The sequence below is a fragment of the Bubalus kerabau genome, chromosome 6, assembly GCF_029407905.1.
Source record: "Bubalus kerabau isolate K-KA32 ecotype Philippines breed swamp buffalo chromosome 6, PCC_UOA_SB_1v2, whole genome shotgun sequence".
In the NCBI taxonomy this organism is placed as follows: Eukaryota; Metazoa; Chordata; class Mammalia; order Artiodactyla; family Bovidae; genus Bubalus; species Bubalus kerabau.
The window spans coordinates 81,408,901-81,430,511 of record NC_073629.1 but is presented as its reverse complement, the minus strand read 5'-3'; the positions used below and the strand labels follow the sequence as shown (position 1 = coordinate 81,430,511).

The 21,611-nt window shown below is 40.7% G+C and overlaps 1 protein-coding gene across 4 annotated transcripts in view; it reads left to right on the top strand.

Moving 5' to 3' along the window:
• CACHD1 (cache domain containing 1) overlaps positions 1-21,611 on the top strand; it is a 235,245-nt gene that overhangs the window by 11,526 nt on the left and 202,108 nt on the right. The gene's annotated exons all lie outside the window — the stretch shown is intronic.

Below are 21,611 nucleotides of genomic sequence, written 5' to 3'. Positions count from 1 at the left end.
TACAAATCTTAATTCAAAGAGGAATGGTCAGAAATTAATGATCCATAAATACACTGAAGTACCAATTCAGTCTGCCCTGACTCCGCCTATAAAATAATTAACCAGCTTAAAATAGTCTTCATATTTCCATGTCACTTGAAAATAAAGTAGGGTTCTACATAGGGCAAAAAAATATATATCACAGGGAGGTCGCAAATCCCTAACAATTACTGTGCTGTGTGTAACCATGAAAATATATTTGAAGAAGAAATTTTGAAGTCTGTCACCTCTCTGATATGTGTAACAGTATTTATAAATGGCTTGAGAATATTTTTATGGCCTTATTGGTGAAACATATGTTTATGTGTATTTAAATATTGTTAACAGTTTTGCTGTGATCTTCGCATTCATCTATGGGAAATGAGAAGGGTAGAAAGACCTGTTGGGTTTCTTATCACATATTTGCTAGCTCAAATAAAATGTCAATGGGATTTTTTGTTGTTGTTGACTGTATTGCTCCCTGGGCCCCTTAGTGGGATCCTGGATTCCTTTGTCCTGATTCCATCCATGTTTATTGATCGGCTTTCTCCAAAGCCCATGCCTCTCCTGGCAGCTCAGGGACAGGCAGTGCCAACGTGCTCAAGGTGGTGCGTTCTACTTGGATGGTGTCCTCTCTGAATAAGAGATATTCTCGGCTGCTGTCACAGAGCCAGTTTTCTGCCTCTTGCTGCTTGATTCCTCCCACCCTGGGAACTGTCACTGAGTTGTTGCTGCTCTGGGTAGTTCTGGAGAAAGCCTGGAGAACTGAGGTTTTTAGCAATCTTGGATCCAGAGTGGTTTTCATTGACCCTATGTGTAATGGGGATGTTTGCCCCTCTTGTTCTCTTGAAGTGGGGGATGGGGGACCAGTCTGTGTGCTGATTTGTAAACCATCTCATTTGTTATGGGTTGATATCCCAGTTAGTGTAAATTCAGATTTCCAAGGAGGCCTGGAAAATTTTACTTGCATCCATGTGTAATCAGTTTAAAAATGTGGGCAAGAGCTGCAAACAGTAAAGCTTTGTACAGATGAGTTATTAGAGCATGAGTTCTCACAAGAAAGAGCCCAGATTTATTCATCTGTGTAGTCCTGGTATGTTAACACTGTCTCTGGCACATGGTGAGGACTCCAAAAATGTCTGGGCTACAGAAATTGGGTGGCCATCTTTAAAACAGTGGGCTTCCCTGGTGGCTCAGAGGTTAGAGTCTGCCTGCTATGCGGGAGACCTGGGTTCAATCCCTGGGTCAGGAAGATCCCCTGGAGAAGGAAATGGCAACCCACTCCAGTATTCTTGCCTGGAGAATCCCATGGACAGAGGAGCCTGGTGGGCTACAGTCCACCGGGTCACAGAGTCAGACAGGACTGAGCGACTTCCCTTTCACTTTCACTTTCTTTAAACAGTAGATTTTGTAACTTTCTGATACTATTCTGAATTTAGCTTCTGCTACTATGTTTCCATTTCATTACCTACTCCAGACTTAAGTATAATGTCTTGAGCCTGCACTTGCTACTAAAGATGTAAAATGTTTCAGATGAGTGACAGTGTCTAGAAGTAAGCACCTTAATTATTGGTTGAGTTCTGATGTTTTATTTCTTCCTGTTAGAGAAAGCTTAGGTATGTATATCCAGGCCATTTAGGAATATTAAAAAAAAAAAACCAAAATGTGTGTATACTTGCAAATTATGTACTTAGAGCTCTGTTATCCTAGAGATTAGATTCATCAGCTAGTTCATTTAGTGAATATGTGTTGAGCACATACTGTATGTCAGGTACTATGCTTGCATTTGAGTTCATGGTTAAAAGAAGAGAGACAAGATCTCTACTCTTATTGTGCTTGGCTGGTGTCCTCTCTGAATAAGAGCCACCCTCGGCACCTAACTAGGGGAAATACGTTAAAGAAGTAATCATATAAATATGAGTTATAAATTGTTTTAGTAATGTTATGAAAGAACAAGGATTATTGGAAAGACAATAAGGGAAATCCTTTTAATATATGTCAGATATGTCATTTCTCGGCTCAAAACTCTCTAAAGGCTCCCATCTGACTCCAGGGTAAAATTCAAAATTACAGTGGCTTTTACAGCCCAAGTGACCTGGTCTCTGATATCTTTGGCTTTATTTCTTATCTCCCATCCCACCACCAAGTTCCCAACCTCCCCCTCCTCAACCCCCACCCCCCAACACATTATGTTGCTCTAATGCTCCAAGCACATCCTTGCCCCAGAGTGTTTGAACTTGCTGTTTCTTTTATCTGGGAATAAAAATTTTTTTAAAAAGTATTTACCTGCCCATCTTCTTTAAAACAGTATCCTCTTTCCCCTCTCCTCACTCTGCCTCCTTACCCCATTCATTTTGTTTTGTCATATTCCCTAACTTCCCGCTGGTAAGCTTTGTATTGGTCACTGCTGTTTTCTTATGGAATGGGCTTAGCCCTTACAATTAATTACTCAACAAATATTTATCGAACAGTGTGGGTGGGAGCAGGCAATGGCACCCCACTCCAGTGCTCTTGCCTGGAAAATCCCATGGGCGGAGGAGCCTGGTAGGCTGCAGTCCATGGGGTCGCTAGAGTCAGACACGACTGAGCGACTTCACTTTCACGCATTGGAGAAGGAAATGGCAACCCACTCCAGTGTTCTTGCCTGGAGAATCCCAGGGATGGGGGAGCCTGGTGGGCTGCCGTTTATGGGGTCGCACAGAGTCGGACACAACTGAATTGACTTAGCAGCAGCAGTGGGTGGGAGCAACAACCGAGAACTGGGTGGCCTGGGAAGTAATCACAGAAGGTAATGCAGAGGAACCAGAGAGGTAGAGGAACCAATCAGAGGAGAGGTGGAGGTGGGGCTAGCAAAAGCAGGGGGAGCCAATCAGAAAGGAGGAGGGTGAGGATGTTGGCTAGCATTGGAACAGCCCGTGCAGAGGTCTTGAGAGTAAACTTTGTCATACTTAAAGAACTGAAAGAAAACCAAGTGGCTGTCTTATTAGTATAAGAGGAGAAAAATGATGCATATGAGGGATTTGAATCTTATTCCTAACCGATGCAAGCGTAAGTGTTTCCCCAAACTCTTTTGGTTATGCCTTTACTGGTATGGACCCATTAGAAGGGTGAAGATGCTGAAAGACCCCGCCCGGGTGGATAGAGGTCTGGATGTTCGAAAATTGATGGTAGGCCGTTTGTTTCTCTCTTCCAACAGAGAGGAGAGAGAGAAGAGGAGTGGGGACAGGAGACTACAGATTCATTAAAAATTAAAATAGGAGAAAAATGTAAATGTGACTTCATCGTTCTACACCTATGAATTAAAAAAAAAAAACAAAACTCATGCTTTCCATGTTACTTCTTTTTCTTAAAGGGGAATAAACAAAACAGATTTCCAGAGCAAACTGTGATTACAACAATGAAGTCCTGCAGTAGTGATTCAGATGTTCTTTCCTTCTGTTATGTTACAGTCATTCAGATAGATAGATTTACACACAATAAAATGTACTGTTTTCTCCCCCCTGTAGCTAGCAATGATCACTTTTTAATGTGACCTTGAAAGTTCAGAACCAAATCTTTGAAGTGCATCAGACTTTTTAAAATTTTAATTTTAAGATTGTAAAATGATCCTGATGCTGGGAAAGACTGAGGGCAGGAGGAGAAGGGAGTGACAGAGGATGAAATGGTTGGATGGCATCACCAACTCAGTGAACTCCATGGACATGAGTTTGAGCAAACTCTGGGAGATAGGGAAGGACAGGGAAACCTGGCATGCTGCAGTCCATGGGGTTCCAAAGAGTCAGACATGACTTAGTGACTGAACAACAAACAGCAAAATGTATATAACATACATTTTTAAAATTTTAATTATTTTTAAGGGTGCAGTTGTGGCATTAATGGTTCAGAGTGGCTGCACCATTTTACATACTTATCAACAATTCACAATAATTTACATTCTTGCCAACACTTTTTTTTTTTTTTTAATAATAGCCATCCTAATGAGTGTGAAAATCTACCCTTTTTGGTGTAGAGGTCCACGGATGCACATCATGCAATTCTCACCACAGTCTAAATAAGGAAGTTTTTATCACCCTTCAAAATTCTCCAGTGCTATTTCTTTGTAGTCATTCCTTCCCCTCCCCAACTCCCCTACACTCCAACCTGCCATGCCTGAAAACCATCTCCATCTCTAATTTTGCTTCTTCCAGAGTGTCATATAAATGGAGGCATTATGATATACATTTTGAGTCTTGACTTTTTAAATTTAGCATAATGCATTTGAAATTCATCCACATTATATATATATAGTTTATTCCTTTTTATTGCTGAGTATAGTCCCATTGTGCATATGTACCACAGTTTGTCCATTCAGCAACTGAAAAACATTTGGATTTTTTGAGGTCATAAATCTATAAATATTCCTACTGTAAACATTCTCATACAAGTTTTTGTTTGAACATAGTTTTCATACTTGTTGTTCAGTTGCTTAGTCATATCTGACTCTTTCAACCCCATGGACTGCAGCACACCAGTCTTCCCTGTCCTTCAACATCTCCTGGAGTTTGCTCAAACTCATGTCCATTGAATTGATGATGCCATCCAACCATCTCATCCTTTGTCACCCCCCTTTTCTCCTGCTCTCAATCTTTCTCAGCATTAGGGTCTTCTCCAATGAGTCGGCGCTTCCTGTCAGGTAGCCAAAGTATTAAAGCTTCAGTTTCAGTATGAGTCCTTCTCACACTTCAAGGGGTGGGACTAGCATGCTAAGTGTATGTTAAACTTTGTTGAAAACTGGCAGTTTGTTTTCCAAAGGGGCTATCTCATTATATAGTCCCACCAGCAATGGGTAAAAATCCTGGGAGCACCACAGCCTCTTCAGAACTTGATTGGGCCAATCATTTTAATGTTACCCATTATAAAATGTGCTCAGTCGTGTCTGACTGTTTGCAACTCCATGGACTAGGAATTTTCTAGGTCAGAATACTGGAGTGGGTAGCCTTTTCCTTCTCCAGGGGATCTTCCCAACCCAGGGGTCTAACCCAGGTCTCCTGCATTTGCAGGTGGATTCTTTACCAGCTGAGCCACAAGGGAAGCCCATTTTAATGTTATCCATTGTAAAATGTGTGAAGTGGTATCTCATTGTGATCTTAATGAATATTTCCCTAATGAATAATGGTGCAAAGCATTTTTTTCACATGCCTATTTGCAGTTAGCCTATCTTTTTTGGTGAAATGTGAAAACATCTACCCACTTTTAAATTGGGTTGTTTCCTTATTTTTAAAAAATGACTGATTTTTAAAATTTGTGTATTTGTACATTGATCATTGCCATCTAGTTTTATAACATTTTCATTACTCCCCAAAGTTCCTATGTGCCTGTTATTGAGTTTTGAGAAGTAGGTACTTGAAAAAAAATTCAGATGTGCTTTTAATTTTCCTTATGAGTACCAAATTCTACCACTGTTGTTTTTTAAAGTGACACTGTTTTTTCATCTTTTTGCCTTTTCATACTGTTCATGGGGTTCTCAAGGCAAGAATACTGAAGTGGTTTGCCATTCCCTTCTCCATTGGACCGCATTTTGTCAAAACTCTCCACCATGACCCATTTGTCCTGGGTGGCCCTACACAGCATGGCTCATAGTTTCATTGAGTTAGAAAAGGCTGTGGTCCATGTGATCAGATTGGTTAGTTTTCTGTGATTGTGGTTTTCAGTCTGTCTGCCCTCTGATGAAGAAGGATAAGAGGTTTATGGAAGCTTCCTGATGGGAAAGACTGACTGAGGGGGAAACTGGGTCTTGTGCATCTGGTCCCATCACTTCATGGCAAATAGATGAGGAAACAGTGGAAACAGTGACAAACTATTTTGGGGGGCTCCAAAGTCACTGCAGATGGTGACTGCAGCCATGAAATTAAAAGATGGTTACTCCTTGGAAGAAAAGTTATGACCAACCTAGACAGCATATTAAAAACTAGAGATGTTACTTTGCCAACAAAGTTCTGTCTAGTCAAAGCTATGGTTTTTCCAGTAGTCATGTATGAATGTGAGAGTTGGACTATAAAGAAAGCTGAGCGCTGAAGAATTGATGCTTTTGAACTGTGTGGTGTTGGAGAAGACTCTTGAGAGTCCCTTGAACTGCAAGGAGATCCAACTATCTTCAAGGAAATCAATCCTGAATATACATTGGAAGGACTGATGCTGAAGCTGAAACTCCAATACTTTGGCCACCTGATGTGAAGAACTGACTCATTTGAAAAGACCTAATGCTGGGAAAGATTGAAGGCGGGAGGAGAAGGGGATGACAGAGGATGAGATGGTTGGATGGCATCACTGACTAATGCACATGAGTTAGAGTAGGCTCTGGGTGTTGGTGATGGACAGGGAGCCCTGGCATGCTTCAGTCCATAGGGTCACAAAGAGTTGGACACAACTGAGCAACTGAACTGAACTGTTTTTTCATAAATTTGCTTTCATAGCTTAAAGAATAATGGTGCCCAGGATTAGAAAGAATCAAGTATGATCTAAGATAGGTAAAAAGATCTTTAAAAGAGAATTCTGGACTTTGCAGTTCTTGTTTTCAGCTAAAAATAAAACATTATATAAGAGTTTTGGTTACTGTGGCCTTTGTAGAATCTTAGATTTAATTGGTTAATCTTAGTAACTATTGGTTGAACCCCTGTACTCCTGTACACCTCAGCACTGCTCTAGGCATAGGGTATAGTGATGAACCAACTGAATCCCCCTTGCTTTTGAGAGGCTTGCCTTCTGGGAGAGAGATTTAGCTATGCAAAAAATAAATCAAGATAACACTGGACCCTGATCAGTTCTGGGAAGGAGTTAAATTAGGCTACTGTATCATTTGAAAGAAGCCTGCTGAGGGAGCTAAGACTTGAATGTGTTTGGGGAGGAGGACCTGGAAGGAACTTAGGAAAGAAGTAGAGAGCACAGGGCCAGAGAGGAGAATGGGTCAGGGTGTTTGAAAGGAAAGCTGAAAGGAGGCACTGAAGGAGGGTGGCAGTGGAGGAAGAGGAGAGAGGATAGTTACAGTGGGAACCGAAGAGTCTAGATTTTATTCTGGCTGAAATTGGAAGCCATTGGCTGATTTGAGGCAGGGAGTGATGTGGTTGTGATTGATTTTTGCTTTAATAATATCCCTCTGGCTATTGGGTGCTGTGGTGCTTGGGGGATGTGGGTGGGGAAAGGCAGAAATGGAAGCAAGGAGACAGAGTAATAAAGGTATTTATCCTTCATGGACAGGTAACGCCACTTTTACCTTTGTGATTTCATTTAAATATGATGAAATTGTGTTATTTAATGCTTTACATTCCACAAAGGTCTACTGGGCTAAGGCTATGATTTGAGAGAAAGTAGGACAGCTACTGAAGAATAACAATTCAAGAAAATAAGAGTTTTCAATACAGAAAATGAGACAACAGTGGTAATCTCCTTCCTGTGTACAGATACTGCATGGAGTGATAGATCCTCAAAGGTGGTTGAGATCTTAGCTTACCAGCCATGTAACTTTTGATAAATTCTTTCCCCCTCTTCATAGCCTCAGCTGTTCACTTCATAAAGGAGGAAAATAATACCTGCCACAGCTCCAGGCTGTTGTAAGGGTGGCCGTGTCTGTCTGTCAGAGACAAATCACCATCATCATCTGTGGTTCTGTTAGGGTGTTTAGAATTGCAAGTAACAACCCATCCCAACAACTCAGGAAACTTCCTTAAAAGATAGTTTGTTGGCTTAACTGAGAGATTTCCGTGTAATGTAAGCTTCAGGCATAGTTTGATTAAAGCCAAGGCTTCTTTTCTCCACCCCCACCCCAACATCCCCCTGGCTCCATCACCCTCAAGGAGTTAGCTAACCCTCAGGCTGGCTTTGCCTGTAATAAAATGAGTTTGGTGATCCCAGGTCTGTCTGGGGCACATCAGACTCCAGGAGAGTAAAGAGCCCCCTCCTCTTGTAGGATGCCTTGGGCTCATCCTGACTGGACCTTACCGTGGTGAGTGGAATGCAAGAGGATGGAATGACAATCATTTGTGCCCATTAGGACCTGTTCCGAGAATTAGGCATGGAATTGATTCCACCCACTTCTGATGACTGTTACATAATTGAGTGATTTGGACAGAAGGGAGATAATAAAAAATGTACTATAGTTATCTCTGTTATTCCAGGGGCAGCAGAATATGGGAATCATTTTCATCACTTTGGTGTCTTCATTCTGCTGGACTCCATTCCCCTCCTCCTAAAAATTTAATTATTTACTGATCACTTATATGAAACAAAGGCATGGTATCATGTCAGTATAATGATCCAGGACTGCTTAACTATTTGATTAATATAAGAATTCAATCAATTAGTTTCAGAGATGATTCTAATAATATATATATTAGAATATAATTTTAGCTTTATGTGCGGTTTGGAATTACCCATGCTGGTCAAATTTACATTTTATGAACACTACTGATACATCTTAATATACTTTACAGACAGAATTATGTTTCTAAGCACTAGTGACAGATACTTTATAATTTGTGTTTTGAAAATTAAAGGCTTTTTACCAATCTCCATTTGCCCTTCCCTAATGTCTTGTTTGGCTGTGTCCATTCCATAATGATATTTAGAAAAGTCATGAAGAGAATTGCTACTTTAGGGTGTGGTAATTAAATAGCCTGCATGTATTTCATTTAGTTATTGAAATGAAATAATAGTTAATATATTTCCAATCAACATAAATACAACATTTATTGGATTTTAATAAATGATTTTTGAGAGGTTTATAGTTATGAGAACAATTACCACCTATTTTGGACAAAGTTATCAACAATCCATTGTTTAGAGAATCTCATTATGACATAGTAAAATGTTTTCAAGGAGGTGAAGTATGAAAAGGATGCTTTTTTTTTAGCTTACCCTCCAAAATTTGTCTTCTGTTTGAGCTGATTCAAGAGTTATAGGACTATGTAACACAGTGAACTTCTTGTTGAAGTTTCATTTAGCATGTTCATAAATTATTGAAGTAAAGATTTGTGGTGCCATTCCCAAAATATCTGACATTGAATCAAGAGATGGAAAGGCTACTAACACAACCACCATTGTTCCTCCATCCATTCTTTCAATCCACTTAAAATGTGCATACAACCTACTGAGCAGGATGGCTTATTTAGTAATTTTAGGTACTTTCCTTTTCATGAGAATTTCATTATTATACATTGGTTCACTCAGGTATGAGGTTAAGATCAAAATTGTATTGACATTACTATTTCTTCTCAGTTTTCTCATCACATCAGCATTCTGTAAATGCCTTTTTTTTCCTCAAAACATTCACATCACTATATAACACCTTTGAAATGATTCTTGTAGCTAAACATTTCTCTTCAAGAAAATTAGAGATACCAAGGGAACATTTCATGCAAAGATGGGCTCAATAAAGGACAAAAATGGTATGGACCTAACAGAAGCAGAAGATATTTAGAAGAGGTGGCAAGAATACACAGAAGAACTATATAAAAAAGATCTTCACAACCCAGATAATCACGATGGTATGATCACTCACCTAGAGCCAGACATCCTGGAATGCGAAGTCAAGTGGGCCTTAGGAACCATCACTACCAACAAAGCTAGTGGAGGTGATGGAATTCCAGTTGAGCTGTTTCAAATCCTGGAAGATGATGCTGTGAAAGTGCTGCATTCAATATGCCAGCAAATTTGGAAAACTCAGCAGTGACCACAGGACTGGAAAAAGTCAGTTTTCATTCCAATCCCAAAGAAAGGCAATGCCAAAGAATACTCAAACTACCACACAATTGCACTCATCTCAAATGCTAGCAAAGTAATGCACAAAATTCTCCAAGCCAGGCTTCAACAGTATGTGGACTGTGAACTTCCAGATGTTCAAGCTGATCTTAGAAAAGGTAGAGGAACCAGAGATCAAATTGCCAACATCTGTTGGATCATTGAAAAAGCAATAGAGTTCCAGAAGAAATATCTGCTCTGCTTTATTGACTATGCCAAAGCCTTTGACTGTGTGGATCACAGCAAACTGTGGAAAATTCTTCAAGAGATGGAAATACCAGACCACCTGACCTGCCTTTTGAGAAATCTATATGTAGGTCAAGAAGCAACAGTTAGAACTGGATATGAAACAGACTGGTTCCAAATCGGGAAAGGAGTATGTCAAGACTGTATATTGTCACCCTGCTTATTTAACTTTTATGCAGAGTACATCATGAGAAACCTTGGGCTGGATGAAGCACAAACTGGAATCAAGATTCCCGGGAGAAATATCAATAACCTCAGATATGCAGATGATACCACCCTTATGGCAGAAAGCAAAGAAGAACGGAAGAGCCTCTTGATGAAAGTGGAAGAGGAGAATGAAAAAGTTGGCTTAAAGCTCAACATTCAGAAAACTAAGATCATGGCAAATAGATGGGGAAACAGTGGAAACAGTGACAGACTTAATTTTGGGGGGCTCCAAAGTCACTGCAGATGGTGACTGCAGCTATGAAATTAAAAGACACTTGCTCCTTGGAAGAAAAGTTATGACCAATCTAGATGGCATTAAAAAGCAGGACATTACTTTGCTAACAAAGGTCCATCTAGTCAAGGCTATGGTTTTTCCAGTGGTCATGTATGGATGTGAGAGTTGGACTACAAAGAAAGCTGAGTGCTGAAGAATTGATGCTTTTGAACTGTGGTGTTGGAGAAGACTCTTGAGGGTCCCTTAAACAGCAAGGAGCTCCAACGAGTACATCCTAAAGGAAATCAGTCCTGAATATTCATTGGAAGGACTGATGTTGAAGCTGAAAGTCCAATACTTTGGCCACCTGATGCGAAGAACTGACTCATTTAAAAAGACCTGATGCTGGGAAAGTTTGAAGACAGGAGGAGAAGGGGACGACAGAGGATGAGATGGATGGATGGTATCACCGACTCAATGAACATGGGTTTGGGTGGACTCTGGGAGTTGGTGATGGGCAGGGAGGCCTGGCATGCTGCAGTCCATGGGGTCGCAGAGTTGGACACAACTGAGCGACGGAACTGAGCTAAACATGTTAACCAGGAAAATTGAGTAAATGATAAGTAATCTTTCATTATAATTTTGTCCATTTTTGGCTGTGCTGGGTCTTCATTGCTGCGTGGGCTCTTCTCTAGTTGTGGTGAGCTGGGGTTACTCTCTAGTTGCAGTGTGCAATCTTCTCAAAGTCACCTGCCATGGAACAACTGAGCCCCTGGGCCTCAACTATTGAGCCTCCTCTCTGGAGCCTGGAAGCTGCAACTGCTGAGCCCTTGTGCCACAACTACTGAAGCCCTCAGGCCCGTGTTCTTCATTTCATTATATTTAATGTCTGCTACTAGCTTAGTATTCTCAAAGATGCTGAAGAAAGAGGGGTCAACAAAATATAGTCCTACTTTCCTGAGGCAGACATTCTCCTGGGGTGATTAGTAAGCAGGCTGGGAACAGCAGAGGGCTGAGATCAGTTGGGGAAAATTACGTGGTGCAGTGGTCAAGACTTTTGCCTGATGGGGGTAGATGTGTCACGTGCCCTGGAGGAATTGTCTGAGGGATTAACTCTTTTCAGACTAGACTCCCCCAAGCCCCATTTCTCCTGGCCTTTTTAGAAGACTCACTAGTGGCCTGTAAACAATTACTGTGCTTTGCTCTTCCTCTGTATTTCCTATAAACCCATCACTTGGATTTTTATTTCTTTTTTTTTTTTCAACTGAGCTGCCTGGGGTTTGCCCCATTCTCCAAGCACTGTCTTGACAGGAAAGGGAATACTTACCTTCTTGTAGGCTTTGCGGATGGGCTTCAAACTAAAAGCCATTTTTAAGTAGCAGAGGTGCCCCTAAATGTGACAAGAGATGTGAATAGTTCCAGCGGTCCTCAGTTTACAAACAGTCTGGCTTCCAAAGCTCGTTTTGAAGTCTGTTGTTTAGAATAGCATTCACCCAGAGGGATTATAAAACAGGCCTCGTTCCCAACTAGGCCAATTCACAAAAGCCTGTTTGGAGAATCTTGGATTTTCATCCAAGCTTTCTCACTGCCCTTCTGAACCTCAAGTTCCTCACTGTAAAAATTGGGGGTACATTTAGTAATTGTTGTAGGATTATAAGTGAATACTGGCACAATGCCTGATGCCAGAGGTCCCACAAAGTTTTAGCTCTTCTTTATGAAAGAAAACGTTGCTGTGTCTTCAAAATTTCTTGTTTCATCTCTCACTTCTAGACTTTTTGAGCAGCAGTGATGGTTGTGGGTGTGTGTATGGGATGAGAAATGAGTAGGATGACTCTTCTGTGTTATTAAGGGCAGGGAAGAAGAAAGCATAATATGATCTGTTGTTGTTTAGTCACTAAGTTGTGTCTGACTCTTTTGCAACCCCTTGGACTGTAGCCTGCTAGGTTCCTCTGTCTATGGGATTTCCCAGGCAAGAATACTGGGGTGTCTTGTCATTTCCTTCTCCAGGGAATCTTCCTGACCCAGAGCTCGAACCAGCATCTCCTGCATTGACCAACAGATTCTTTACCGCTAAGTCACCAGGGAAACCCTAGAGTATGATTAGCCACTATTTATTGGATGTTTATTATGCATCATGTACTGAGTGAAGCACAGATTGTTTTGACTATTATTATTTAACTCAAACATAGCCCAGTGAACCAACATTTGTTGCCAAAATTTCTGTTCCTAATAGCTCTGGCCAAAGTGGGTGGTTCTTCAGGTACAAATGGCTAAACTCAGCCTCTGCCCACTTCCCCCCCACCCTTTAGCACCTGTCTATAGATCAAGAATAACTATTTGGGGACATTTTTTCTGTCACTAAGCTGTTTCAGCAAAAAGAAAGTTGCATTTCAAATCCCCAAAGGGCAGAACAGCCTTCTCTCTCTCTGGTACAACAGGCCTGGCTGGGCTTGGTTTCCTCTTGAAATGTCTCCCTGTGATGTTATAACTTAAAAGATGGAGGGCTGTTTGATCCAAGCCCAGGATTTGTTGGCTACAGGGTTTTTGTTAATAGAAAACACTCTTGCACCTCTAGGGGGGAGAAATTAAAGCACATACTTCTTCTTCTTTGACCTTCGAACCCTTGCCATTTACATCAAACACTCACAGGGAGAGAAGGCTAAATTAATAATCTGTGATAGCTCCCTCTCTAACAAGCCACACTTTAAACTTGGCATTTTCTCCCCAAGCTGATGAGTTTCCATCTTCTCAGAAGATGTGTGTGCCCATCAGACATCCGAGGGGCAGAACACACTTTATTGGGAAGTATGGTGCTTTGCTAACACCGTGTTCTCCATTCAGTGAGTTTCAAAAAAATTCTGTCTTTCAAGAACAATTACAAAGTAGTTGTACAAAGACTGAGTGACTTGGCTTCTGAGCCTCAATTATTTTTTCTGTAAAATGGGGAGTACTAGCTACCTCAAAGGGTTGTGGTGAAGATCAAAGAAAAGTATGTACATAAGAGTGCTTTTGTCCTATGCTTTTTAGATTTAATCTCTTATTCTCAGGGAGTGTCCAAAAATGGTAATGAGAAGATAGGTGCAGAGTCATATTTCCTCTTTTATTTATTCGCTGGTGGCTCAGACAGTAAAGCATCTGCCTGCAATGCAGGAGACCCAGGTTCGATCTCTGGGTTGGGAAGATCCCCTAGAGAAGGAAATGGCAACCCACTCCAGTACTCTTGACTGGAAAATCCCATGGACGGAGGAGCCTGGTCGGATACAGTTCGTTGGGTTGAAAGGAGTCAGACACGACTGAGTGACTTCACTTTCTTTCTTTTATACTTGATTTACAGTATTTCAGGTATGTAGCAAAGTGATTCAGTTACACACACACACATACACACAAAGATATATATATATATATATATATATTCTTATATATATATATTCTTTTTCAGATTCTCTGCCATTATACGTTCTATGTATCTATTTTATATATAGTGTTATGTATCTTCAGTTTAGTTCAGTCGCTCAGTCGTGTCCAACTCTTTGCGACCCCATGAACCGCAGCACACCAGGCCTCCCTGTCCATCACCAACTCCCGGAGTCCACCCAAACCCATGTCCATCGAGTCGGTGATGCCATCCAACCATCTCATCTTCTGTCATTCCCTTCGCCTCCTGCCCTCAATCTTTCCCAGCATCAGGGTCTTTTCAAATGAGTCAGCTCTTCGCATGAGGTAGCCAAAGTATTGGAGTTTCAGCTTCAACATGTCCTTCCAATGAACACCCAGGACTGATCTCCTTTAGGATGGACTGGTTGGATCTCCTTGCAGTTTAAGGGACCCTCAAGAGTCTTCTCCAACACCACAGTTCAAAAGCATCTATTCTTCGGCACTCAGTTTTCTTTATATTCCAACTCTCGCATCCATACATGACCACTGGAAAAACCATAGCCTTGACTGATGGACCTTTGTTGGCAAAGTAATGTCTCTGCTTTTTAATATGCCATCTAAGTTGGTCATAACTTTCCTTCCAAGGAGTAAGCATCTTTTAATTTCATGGCTGCAATCACCATCTGCAGTGATTTTGGAGCCCAGAAAAATAAAGTCAGCCACTGTTTCCCCATCTATTTGCCATGAAATGATGGGACCAGATGCCATGATCTTTGTTTTCTGAATGTTGAGCTTTAAGCCAACTTTTTCACCCTCCTCTTTCACTTTCATCAAGAGGCTTTTTAGTTCTTCTTCACTTTCTCCCATAAGGGTGGTGTCATCTGCATATCTGAAGTTACTGATATTTCTCCCGGCAATCTTGATTCCAGCTTGTGCTTCCAGCCCAGCGTTTCTCATGATGTACTCTGAATATAAGTTAAATAAGCGGGGTGACAATATACATCCTTGACGTACTCCTTTTCCTATTTGGAACCAGTCTGTTGTTCCATGTCTAGTTCTAACTGTTGCTTCCTGACCTGTATACAGGTTTCTCAAGAGGCAGGTCAGGTGGTCTGGTATGGCCATCTCTTTCAGAATTTTCCACAGTTTATTGTGATACACACAGTCAAAGGTTATATATCTGTTACGTACACACAGTTATGTATCTGTTGACTGCTAATTCCCAATTTATCCCTCTACCCAATATTTTTTCTTTTAATATGTAGGATCAAAAGTTCCTGCCCGTTTGTTTTCAGTAAACCTTCAACCTATGAGGTCCTCATGTAAAATTAAAAGATGAAATCTAGACAACTTTGTGTAAGGAACTTTAAAAAAGCAAATAATCAAGCCCATCTTATAGTCCATATGTGATATGACTAGAATGTTAATAATACCTTAAATTTATTACTCTGCTTTACGGCTTGGGCAGGAAGTGCTTTGAAATGGCCCAAACTCTAAATGTGCAGTCCATGAATGTCAGAGTCCTCTATAAGAACCCAAAGCAGTGGGAAATGAGGTACTTTTCTTCAAAGACTGCCCCCTCTTTTTTAAAAACATTATTAATAAAAATGAACATTGAGACACTAGCTTTGTTGTGTCAAAATCATATACTGTCTTTGATTTCCTTAAAAGATGTTTCCTTAGTTTTCTTGCTTCACTAATAGTGGTTTGAAACTCAAACTTACATTTTTTCTCCATGAGTTTAAAAAGAATGGGACTGTTCGTGAAAAGTTCAGAATAAAAAATGATTTTTTTTTCATTTGGGTATCATTTTTCATTGGGAGAAAAAGGAGGGTTGAAGATATTCTATAGCTGGACTAGAAATAGCCTATACTGGGGGGATGTTTATCTTTAGTCAAAGTTGCTGGAAATCTTTGTTGCTCAAGGGGTAAGGGCATTTTATAACTTGAGGAGGAGACCTCCAATGCAGGTTTGATCCCTGGGTTGGGAAGATCCACTGAAGAAGGTAATTGCAACCCACTCCAGTATTCTTTCTTGCCTGGGAAATCCCATGGCCAGAGGAGCCTGGTGGGCTACAGTCCATGGAGTCACAAAGGGTCCAACATGACTTAGTGACCAAACAACAACAAAATAGGGAAGGACAGCCCATTTTCCTGATAGCATGGAGTTTGGTTCTCATATTATTTTCTTAGAACAGACTTTATACCAGCAACTCTGGCCTCCATCCTCCTCCCCTTTCCTAGCCTTTATCCGTGGGTCCATACAAGGCATTTGGACAACACTAAGTGGATCCTAGGGCTCCTTAGGAGAATATGCCTGCCAAGCAGGAGATGCGGGTTTGATCCCTGGATCAAAAGATCCCTGGAGAAGGGAATGACAACCCACTCCAGTATTCTTGCCTGGAAAATCCCATGGACAGAGGAGTCTGGTGGGCTGTAGTCCATGAGGTCACAGAAAGTCAGACACGACTGAGTGACTAAACAACAAGTGGATTGTGGTTCCAAGTCCCTCCAGGCTCATCTCACGAGAATGAGTTTTCCTGCTCATGCCAAGAGGTAACATCCTCTGTCTGAAGTCCTCTGTCGCACACGCATAGTAGGGTTTTTTAAATTAATTTGTTTTTTTATTGAAGGATAATTGCTTTATAGAATTTTGTTGTTTTCTGTCAAACCTCAACATGAATCAGCCCTAGGTACACATATATCCCCTCCTTTTTAGGCTTCTTTTTATGGAGAACTTATTTTTCCTCTAGAGTTAACAGGATTGTAGAAGATAGCACTGGGCAGGCACTTCCTGGGGTGCAGTGCGGTTGTCTTCTGGAACGAGTACCATTTTGAGTACATGTTTTGTTAGCCATGTGGAAGGCTGGTGAGTCAAGGAAGGCATTGGGTGGTGAGAACACTGGGTTTGTCTTTGAGGACTCAGCCTGGCATTGCCTTCTCTAGAAAGTGGTCTGCTTTTCTACAATTAAATTTGGGTTGAGTACTGGCCCATTGTGCCCTCTTTGAACTTTGTACTTGCCCTTGTGTCCTGTGTATGGGTATACACTGCCTGCTCTCCCTGAATCCTTAATATCCTGCATGGTGTCCAGAACAAGAGCCGGCCTTCAGTTAGAAATGAATGAAGGAATGAATTTGGAAGTAAGACCCAGGGCTCCACTTTAATCTCTCTGGTTCTGTTTCCTCATCTATAACATTGGAGTAAATAATCCTTCACAGAGCCGTTATATCAAGTGAGCTGTCTCTAAAATCCCTTTGTGAATTATTAAACAATTTACATATCAGAAATACTGATGTATGTGTAGGGAAAGACTATTTTATCTTTTTATATATCTAGGTAAATAAAAGGACATTCTATTTATTACTATGGGTAGATTTGTTTTGTGTGTAACAATTTCATTCTCCAAGAAAGAAGTAATTCTGAAGAAATAATGAGGTGAAAAATATAATCATTCATTAAGCCAATGATGGCCCATGAATTGTTTGAAAGTGGTTAGTCACTCAGTCATGTCTGACTCTGCGATCCCATGGACTGTAGCCTGCCAGGCTCCTCTGTCCATGAAATTCTCCAGGCAAGAATGCTGGAGTGGGTAGCCATTTCCTTCTCCAGGGGATCTTCCCAACCCAGGGATCAAACCTGGGTTTACCACATTGCAGGCGAATTTTTTTATACTTACTTATAATGTTATGTATTCTGAGAAAATGTATCATGTGTCTTTTGGTTTTTAGTTTTCCTGTTTTTGTTGTTAAATAAGATTCCAAAAGTATAGTGCAAACACTCAGTAGAAAAGTTGCAATTTAGAAATGTACATTCACATTTTCACATTTAAGATTTCAATCCATTCACTTAAAAAAAAATGGAAATAGAACAAATTGTTCAATTGCTTGTCTCAATTTAACAGTCTTGGAAAAGACTAGAAGGTACTCTACAGTGTTCAGTGAATGTAAAAATAGACCTGTGTTGCTTAACGCAGATCTATATGAGAAGTTCATTACTAGTTATATTTATACTTCCAAAGATTTGAGGGGCAATTTGAAAAGTGTATTACTGTATGTTGCTGCTGCTGCTAAGTCGCTTCAGTCGTGTCCGACTCTGTGCGACCCCATAGACGGCAGCCCGCCAGGCTTCCCAGTCCCTGGGATTCTCCAGGCAAGAATACTGAAGTGGGTTGCCATTTCCTTCTCCAATGCATGAAAGTGAAAAGTGAAAGTGAAGTCGCTCAGTCGTGTCTGACTCTAGCGACCCCATGGACTGCAGCCTACCAGGCTTCTCCGTCCATGGGATTTTCCAGGCAAAAGTACTGGAGTGGGGTGCCATTGCCTTCTCCGGTATTACTGTATAGGTAATTGTTATACCTTTCTTATGACTTACTCATAGGAAGGAATACTCTGAATGTGTTGTGGCCCATGGTGTGGCAACACAAGAAGGCAGGTATAGGAAAGGAATTGCGTGGATACCAACTAGCTCAACCCTGGAGTTACAGTAGCCTTGTTAGGTGGTTTCGTCTACACCTTCTTTCCCCCCTGGGAATTACCAAGGAGGGGAAGATCCCCTGACACTAATTTTAAGCCTTGTCTTCTCCCTGCCACAAACACCTTTTCTCCTCCCTGCAGTGGGTTTTAAACCCATTTTCTGTGTGTGTGTGTGTGTGTGTGTGGGGGGGGGGGCGCTCATTTCATGAGCTCATGGTCCTCATAATCTGCTTACAGAAACGTATGCATATTAAGAGGACGTATTTAATAGACTCTGCTGCCTCTGTGAAAGAATGCTTTGTGGAAGAGAGAATCCTTTGTGTATTTCTCTATCTCTCAGCGGATCCTGGAGCATTTCCCGAGTCTCCCTGACTCCAAATGGTAGGACTAGGAAGGAACTGCTCCAGAATAATGGAAGGGAGGGTTGAGGTGGTGGGGGGGTGGGGGGGAAGGAGGTTGAGCCTTGGAATGCAGAGACCTTTGGTTTTGGCCCTTCAGAGCTGAGAATCTTAACATTTTCTCTTCTTCTTACCCCCAGCTGGAGATTTTGCATTTTCAATGAGGGCCCCAGTCTACTGAGCTCTAGTGAAAGTGGATCACTTTAAGCCTGCTACAATGGTAGCTTCTTATCCTCTTAGTTAATGCTTTAGATAACTTTTCTTTTAGACCAGGTAGGGGTTTGTGAATTGGTGCTTTAGTTCTGGCTTTGCCTGGGAAGACACGTGAACTTCTCTCATCTTTTCCAACTATCTTTCTTTCATTGAGGGGCATTTTTATATCCGTATTTGTGGACAAGTCAGGCTACACCAGTGAGATATCATGAGCAGTTGTCTCAGAGAGGATTTATGTATAAAGGACAGCAACTCTCGAGTTCCCAACAACAACATCCTAAAGCTTTGTCAGACAAATGATTTACACTTTCTTTATTGTTCAAATTTATTCTGTAAGCTTAACTCTAGAATTGGACCAAGTGGAGGCTTCTTTTAGTCACTCCGTGTTTTCTACCAGTAAAGCCACAAGGATTGTGCCTGATATTTTTTGCTTTCTTAGCAACTTGTGGATCTATATCTTCCAAGGATGACATTTTATTGGTAAGTATGATTTACAATAGAGCATGTTTTAAGGGCACCTTTGTTGTGCCAGGTATTATGCTAAGGGTTAGAGTTCTATTTCAAATGCAATTACTTCAGAAAGAGTAAATTGACTTGTCCAAGTTTTGAAAGTCATACCATGAAAAAGGTTAGATTCAAATCCATCTCAGCTGGTGCTTGAGACTTAGGTTTATTGCAGTTAATTGATTCGGCATTTAATGAATGCCTTAGTATTTGCTATCTGCATAAATCTTGTTTCTAGAGAATATGGGAAAATATGGGAGTAGGTTGCCAGAGAGACTGGCTTTACTGTCTCTCAGTCAGTAGGAAATGTTGAACAGACCCAGTGGTTGAAGACACATCTGTTTAGTTCATTCCTGTGTCCCAAGTAGACATGTATAGGAAATGCCTGTCCCCACTACTGGAGACAGTAGGAGGATATAAAATTAATTGAAAACTGGAAATGAATGCAAATGTAAAGTGTTACTATCATCATGATTGGGGAAAAGAGAGAAGGAAAGAGAACCTGAGAACACAATGCTAAATACTATCTTGTATACTATATCTAAGACTAGATAGAATTTGTCTATCCTATATGCTGGATGTCCTTACTAATGTGTTAGGAAAAGCTCTCCTATGTCATCTTAAACTTATTTCTTCTTGGTCTTGTTTGTTGTCATTATACACAGACTCTTCGTATACTTGAAAGTCTATTAAGTTCTCTTTGATCTTCCAAGTGGTTACTGTACAAAAGTGTGTGTCCCGTGCCCTTGATCTCTGGGCCTGGACTTAGGTTGGTAGCAGTTGTTGACTGGAAGAGAGGTAAAAAGATACACTTGGACAGAAAGATAGGCAAGAGTTTCCATTTTATTTGACTCACAATTGAGAGAATTTGCTTTTATTGACCCGTTTTTGAACCTAAGTTGCTATAAGTTTTAGAGCTGCTAATACTTATGTCCTCAGATTTCTTCATCTCAGCCTACTTTTTCTAGAAGCTTATGTCTGGGTCTCCTTTTCTTTCTCCACCATCTCCTTTCCTTCCTAGGTTTGTCTTCCATAAGGAAATAGAACAAAAGTTGGAATACCTAAATTAAAAAAAAAAAAAACATGCATAGACTTCTCTCCCTCCTTGTTGGCTGAGACCTTGGTAGCTGTATTTTAGTTTTACTATAATATATTTGAATAGCTTTGAGTGTACTGCCAAAGGCAAGAGGGCACTTAATACCTTTGCATTTTATAATGATTTGTTTGCCAACCTGGCTGATGTCCCAGACAGTACATCCTAGAACTTGGGTGGTTGTGAAAGTGACTTAATGTTTGGTACTTGTTTGAACTGCTTTAGACCTATCCTTTGAAATATGTGAGCTATTTCACGCCTGCTAATAGGCTCAAGCTTCTATAAATGATGTCAGGAATTTGAAAAATTCCCTCACCTTATTCTTATTAAAAATATTTTGATTGTTTTAGCTGAATATAATTATTATCATCATTATTAAATGTAGCCAACCTGGAATAGCAAAGAATAGGTATGGTAGGGAGTTAAGGTTAATCTAGCAATTTGGGGGTAGGAAACCATATTCTATATATGGAAGGACCTTGTTGTTTAGTCACTAAGTTGTATCTGACTCTTATGCCCATGGGATTTCACAGGCGAAAGTTTGGAATGAGTTGCCATTTCTTTCTCCAAGGGATCTTCCCAACCCAGGGACTGAACCCATGTCTCCTGCATTGGTACATGGATTCTTTACCACCCAGCCACTGGGGAAGCCCTGTGGGACCTTGAGCTAATTGCTTTACCTCTCTGTGCTTTGATTTCCTCCTGTAATTTACTAGATACCTTCCCAGGTCTAATTGTCTAATATTATGTGGTAACTCAAAATTTCCCAACCTTTTGTAGCTAGAAGCATCACATTTTAGGTGCTTGTTGTACTTGAAAATTATAACTTGCAAAAGTCCCTGACTTTGGTTGAAAATAGTATAAATCCTTGTTCCTACCTTAATAAAAATCTTAATCATGGAGGTGGTATATGGGAATTGAGATTGAGTCTATTAGATGAAGTAAGTTAGACTCTGCCAGCTGAGCCTGACTGGGAAAGCTTTAAGGGTCAATTTACAGGTCAATGAAATCATTTGACATGGACTGCCTTCCTATGGTATATTTGTGCATGGAAGCCCACTTTCCTCAATACTTAGATTTTCCTTAGAAGTTACCTCAAA